A 7,015-nucleotide genomic window follows, 5' to 3' on the forward strand; every position below is an offset into this window, starting at 1 on the left:
TATATTTCATGCATTGGAATCAGAGGTTCAGAGGTGTATGTACCATACGCTCCCTGTTAGTTTTCTAATAACCGGCCTAGTTGTTGAAACCTCCGCGGCCTCGTCCGTCACTCAACAGTCAATTGCGCCATTGTCCTGATGATTGATGGCAGCAGAATTGCGTCCCCTGACAAAGCCTCATATTAAACTTGCTATACTTTTGACAAATGTAGATTTTACTTAGTAACAAGTTTGGCATATCCTTGGTCAGCACAATGTTTGTTGTACAATACAAAACATCCCCACAATAAGGTGGAATTACCCCCATTCCTTAAAGGGACACTGTCACCTGAATTTGGAGGGAACAATCTTCAGCCATGGAGGCGGGGTTTTGGGGTGTTTGATTCACCCTTTCCTTACCCGCTGGCTGCATGCTGGCTGCAATAATGGATTGAAGTTCATTCTCTGTCCTCCATTGTACACGCCTGCGCAAGGCAAGATTGCCTGGTGCAGGCATGTACTACGGAGGACAGTGAATGAACTGCAGCCAGCGGGTAAGGAAAGGGTGAATCAAACACCCAAAAACCCCGCCTCCATGGCTGAAGATTGTTCCCTCCAAATTCAGGTGACAGTGTCCCTTTAAGGGATTTTCTAACCTTTAAAAAATATTTTAAGATCTATCTGTAGCATAGGGGATAACTAACTGATCGCCCTATTAGTTTGCTAAAGGACTGCTGAAAATATCAGAGCGCTAAATTCACATGTTATCAGCAGTCTCATAGAGAATGAATGAAGCAGAGATGTGCATGCATAATATCCAATCCATTTACATGGAGTTCTACAGAGTCCTTTAACCCTTTTCCCGCCTTGGATGTATCGATACGTCCCTGTGACTGGGGCTTATTGACCTGAGACGTATGGATACGTCCCCACGATTTTGCGCGCAAACGAGTTGTGCGGGCATGATCGTTGCCACGTGTCAGCTGATTCTGAAAGCCGACACCCGACCCTCAGTGCCAGAAGTGGTCCCGCACTGCTCCCGCCACTTTAACTCCCTAAATGCTGCGATTGAATACGATCGCAATATTTTGGGAGCAGGCAGAGGAAATACAGCCCTTCTGCGCCTGGATCGGAAAACCGCGGGGTCCCGACCGTTGCCATGGTGATCCAATGTTGTCATGATGACATTTGGGTCACTAGAGCTATCAAAGTAACTTGATCAGCAACTTTGTCAGTGCAGAGCTGACAGTTTGCATAGCACAAGGATGATCCTGCATCAAAAAATATCACGTGTCTGAAAATGGTACCAATAAATACGTCAACTTGTCAGGCAAAAAACAAGCCCTCACATGACTCTGTGTGTGGAAAAATATAAAAAAATTATAACTCTCAAAATATGGTGATGCGCAATAAAAAGAGATTTTTAATGTGTGACAACTGCCAAACATAAAAACCCAATATAAATCTGGAATCGCTGTAAAGTTAGGTATAAAGTCACCTAATCACTTATGCTGCATGAGGAACAGTGTAAAAAAATAAATAAAAACAATTCTTCACCTACTGTTTTGTTCATTCTACCGCCCAAAGCTCGCAGTAAGATTTGGCGCAGTTATCCTGTGCTCTGCGCTGAGCACTTACGCTGGGGCTTCCGTGTAAATCTCTAAAATACGTGATTCAGACTGGAAATCCCCTAGGATTTTAACCCCTTTTGACAAAATTTTGACCAACATTGGCACTTGAGGTAATTCTTTATCTCCTTGTTTGCGTTAGCACTTTAGCGATTTTTAGATAAATTTCATCATTATCTTCATTTCTATCTACCTCATTAATCATGTTACGTGATTTTCAACTAATATAGAGACAAGTAACAGTGTATACCCAGCTGCTATTTATTTCTTTTTCAACTATCTATACCTCTATTTTTTCTAGCACCTTGTCTTCAAAATATAAGTGTTTTTAATTTTTCATCAAAATAAACATGACGGGTTTTATACCTATTACTATTGCCTTTTGTCACTTCTAATTTTTGCTTCTGATCACGAATCATGGATTTCTTATTGAAGTGCAGCCCAATATTTCACGAAGTACAATATGTTATGAAAAAATATTCTCAGAATCACTGGGATCCGTTGAAGCATTCCGGAGTTATTATCTCATAAAGTGACACTGGTCAGGCATGAGCTCGGTAGTGTCAGGACTGGGGTAACTAGCCGCTTGGCTTAGAATGTGTTAGTTCGTGTGTGTGGTTAGCACAGATCAGTTATAGAGCAAGCTCAACCCTTAAGGTACCTTCACACTGACCAACTTCACAACGATATCGCTAGCGATCCGTGACGTTGCAGCGTCCTGGATAGCGATATCGTTGTGTTTGACACGCAGCAGCGATCAGGATCCTGCTGTGACATCGCTGGTCGGAGCTAGAAGGCCAGAACTTTATTTCGTCGCTGGATCACCCGCTGACATCGCTGAATCGCCGATCCAGCGATGTGTTCACTTGTAACCAGGGTAAACATCGGGTTACTAAGCGCAGGGCTGCGCTTAGTAGCCCGATATTTACCCTGGTTACCATTGCAAATGTGAAGAAAAAAAAAAACACTACATACTTACATTTCGGTGTCTGTCGCGTCCCCCGGCGTCAACTTCCCGCACTGTGTCAGCGCCGGCCAGCCGTAAAGCAGAGCACAGCGGTGACGTCACCGCTCTGCTTTACGGCCGGCGCTTACACAGTGCAGGGAAGCTGACGCCGGGGGACGCGACAGACACTGGAATGTAAGTATGTAGTGTTTTTTTTTTTTTTACATTTACAATGGTAACCAGGGTAAACATCGGGTTACTAAGCGCGGCCCTGCGCTTAGTAACCCGATGTTTACCCTGGTTAACCGGGGACTTCGGCATCGTTGGTCGCTGGAGAGCTCTCTGTGTGACAGCTCTCCAGCGACCACACAACGACTAAACAGCGACGCTGCAGCGATCGGCATCGTTGTCTATATCGCTGCAGCGTCGCTTAATGTGACGGTACCTTTATGCTTCTTCTCAGTAAGGCAACAGAGTATTGTACCTAATGTCATAAGAGCTCTTTCTTTAGTGCGGTCTGCACAGTTTAGTTGCAGAGCGAGTTCAATCCACGTGCTAACATCCCTGTGACGTTAACAGGGTATAGTAGTTAGCATACTCGTGCCATACCTCTCTGTGACGTATCTGAGCTTGGTACTCAGTGTTCCGATCTCTCTGTGTGGCGTTAACACAGTGTGCTTAAGGTAACGCTCGCTGTTTCGTTCCGTCATTGTTCACACTAGCAGCTGGTTCATCTTTACATGGTGGACCCGGGTTGCTATTGCACTTTATTTTATTTAGTGTAATCCGCCAACACTAACACCATCTCCCTAAAGAACAGGAGGTAACACGTCACACTACAAGCCTTGTGGCAAATAGGTGAGCAAGATGATGAGAAATAATTACTACTGATTCAGTACTGAACTATAGTGGCATCATGATTTGGTGAGTGTTCTGGCACATTTATGTACTTTTTTCCTATTTCTGTAATCTTAGAAAATGATTTATCAGATGACATATTTCTTGATAATCTTAGACTCATTACTTACAACCACACAAGTTGCACATTCTTTCCTTGCTTTTGCATAGGGCTAAACATATATCAATGATATTATGCAGGGAGGGATCATACAAGACAGGCCAAACCTACGTACTGAGATGTTCATCATTGCACAATTTCATGGGTGCAATGGGGTCAGACTTCTTATTTATAAATGGCATCATGTGCACAGATAGGCCGGCTTCACACTTGCGAGTTTTACGGACGTAAGAGCGCAGAAACTACGTCCGTAAAACTCGCAAAAAATACGGCACAATTATTCTCTATGCCCCTGCTCCTATCTGCCGTATTTTACTGATCAGTATTATACGGCTTTCTACGGCCGTACAAAATCGCAGCATGCTGCATTTGTCACCGTACTGCGCAAGAAATACGCCAATGAAAGTCTATGGAAGCGTGAAAAATACGGATTTCACACGGACAAGCAGTGTGACTTGCGAGAAATACGCAGCGGTGTTAGAGAGAAAAGCCGGTAATTCAGTGCGGTGTACAGTAAAATCACACTGACAGCTTACAGTCCAATAGGTAGAATAAATGTGTACACATAGAATAGGTATATATATATATATGTCAGTGAGACACATATATGTATATATATTAATATTTATTCCAGCGCTATACAGCTTGAAAGCCGGTAATTCAATTACCGGCTTTTTCTTTCTCCTTCCTAAAACCCGACATGATTTGAGACATGGTTTACATACAGTAAACCATGTCTTCTCTCCATTTTTTTTGCAGATTCCACACTACTAATGTCAGTAGTGTGTATCTGCAAAATTTGGCCGTTCTAGCTCTTAAAATAAAGGGTTAAATGGCGAAAAAAATTGGCGTGGGCTACCGCGCAATTTTCTCCGCCAGAGTAGTAAAGCCAGTGACTGAGGGCAGATATTAATAGCCTGGAGAGGGTCCATGGTTATTGGCCCCCCCCTGGCTAAAAATATCTGCCCCCAGCCACCCCAGAAAAGGCACATCTGGAAGATGCGCCTATTCTGGCAATTGGCCACTCTCTTCCCATTCCCGTGTAGCGGTGGGATATGGGGTAATGAAGGGTTAATGCCACCTTGCTATTGTAAGGTGACATTAAGCCTAATTAATAATGGAGAGGCGTCAATTATGACACCTATCCATTATTAATCCAATTGAATGAAAGGGTTAAATAAAACACAAACACATTATTTAAAATTATTTTAATGAAATAAAAACAATGGTTGTTGGAGTATTTTATTCTACGCCCAATCCAATCACTGAAGACCCTCGTTCTGTGAAAGAAAAAACATAATAAACCAACAATATACTTACCCTCCGCAGATCTGTAACGTCCAACGATGTAAATCCTTCTGAAGGGGTTAAAAAATTTTGCAGCAAGGAGCTTTGCTAATGCAGGCTGCTCCTCGCTGCAAAACCCCGGAGAATGAGTCTAAATATAGATCAATGAGCTATATTTAGCTTCATTTGCGGTGAGGCGCCCTCTGCTGGCTGTTTATAGATCGTGGGAATTGCCTAGAAAGCCTGGGAGCTTTCTAGGAAATTTGTCTAGTAGTGTGGAATCTGCAAAAAAAATGGAGAGAAGACATGGTTTACTGTATGTAAACCATGTCTCAAATCATGTCGGGTTTTAAGAAGGAGAAAGAAAAAGCCGGTAATTGAATTACCGGCTTTCAAGCTGTATAGCGCTGGAATAAATATTAATATATATACATATATGTGTCTAATGACATATATATATATATATATATATATATATATATACAGTATATATATATTTTTTTTTCTTTTTGGGACACATGGATCATTTCTATAGCGGTATGTTGGTTTTGCAAGCCTGCGAGAAAACCACGCAGTACGGATGCCATACGGATTACATACGGAGGATGCCATGCGCAAAAAACGCTGACACACCCTGCCTACGGAGGAGCTACGGACCACTATTTTCGGGACATTTCAGCGTATTACGGCCGTAATATACGGACCGTATTTTCATACGCTGAGTGTGAAGCCGGCCATAGGGTTACCATAGTAGATGGATGTCCTGGAAACAAAGAGTATCAATAGCATTGATTGCCCTGATTGAACTTGCCTGGGACATCACCTGGACAAGTGTCAGACACGTCCTATGGAACAGAAGTGCATTAGTCTAAAGGTTCATCTGTATAAAATATACATTTTTAGAATTGGAAGAGCCACATAATCTTTTATTGGTTATTTTATTCATATAATTATTAAAAGAAAAAAAAAGCCTAAAAATAAACAAGAAGCACAATATGGCTATAAGAACAGCTGATAGGATCTCAGATCTAGGCAGTTCACCTTAAAGGGATTGTCCACTACTATTATATTTATATCCTATCCTTAGGGCAGTGTTCCCCAACTCCGGTCCTCAAAAGCCACCAACAGGTCATGTTTTCAGGAGTTCCTTAGCTTTGCACAGGTGATTGAATGCTTGCCTGTCCATGTGACGCAATTATCACCTGTGCAATACTAAGGAAATCCTGAAAACATGACCTGTTTGTGGCTCTTGAGGACCGGAGTTGGGGAACACTGCTTTAGGGCATCAATATCTGTTCAATTGGGGTCTGACACCCGGCCCCCCATCGATCAGCTGTTACAAGCTCTAGTGGCTTCTGAATGTAGACAGTGTAGGAAGTGGAACATCACAGCTCCTTACATTGTTTTCGTGGTTGCTTCCAAGTACTGCAGATTAGCTCCACTGATCTAATATTGTTGATCTATTCCAAATATAGGTCATCAGTACTAAAGTATTGTCAACATTTTTCAGCAAGGACTACACAACGACTTTAACCCCGACAGCAGTCATGTGCCTGAAGTTCACTCAGAGCTGTTCACAGCGCTATATAAGTGAATGGGGACACATTGCAGCACCTACACTACTGTAAGCAGCAAGTCACAAAAAATCCAATAGAATCTGAATTTTGCTACTTGATTGTCACGGTTGTGGTATTGTAGGTGCCCCTATTCAATTGCATAGCACTACAATAGAGCAGCGGCACCGAGTGAACAAAGTCACTGTGTAGCCCTAGCCTTAAAGGGAACTTGTCAGGTCTGGATTCCCTATGTTAGTAAAAGCAGAGCATGTTAGATGTGATAATTAGCATCTGGACCATGTGTCTGTCACAGGTAAGTGTCATTGGTGAAAGAAGAAAACAATGTTATAATCATCCTCATGAGAGTGTGATCATATTCTCAATGCAAACCATGAATATAGTTTCAAAATATATGCTTATATAAAAATGCAAAATCCAGTTTATTTCTATTATTTTGGTAGAAGAGTCCAGATTATCAGACACCCTTCCAGTGTGCCATATAGGTTATTCTCAGGATGGTACGTTATCCACTATCTAAAGATTAGAGAACTTCTTCAAACATTGGTACAGGAAGAAGTCAGTATCGTTCAAGAAAAACATG

Source organism: Ranitomeya imitator, chromosome 3, assembly GCF_032444005.1.
Source record: "Ranitomeya imitator isolate aRanImi1 chromosome 3, aRanImi1.pri, whole genome shotgun sequence".
Taxonomy (NCBI): domain Eukaryota; kingdom Metazoa; phylum Chordata; class Amphibia; order Anura; family Dendrobatidae; genus Ranitomeya; species Ranitomeya imitator.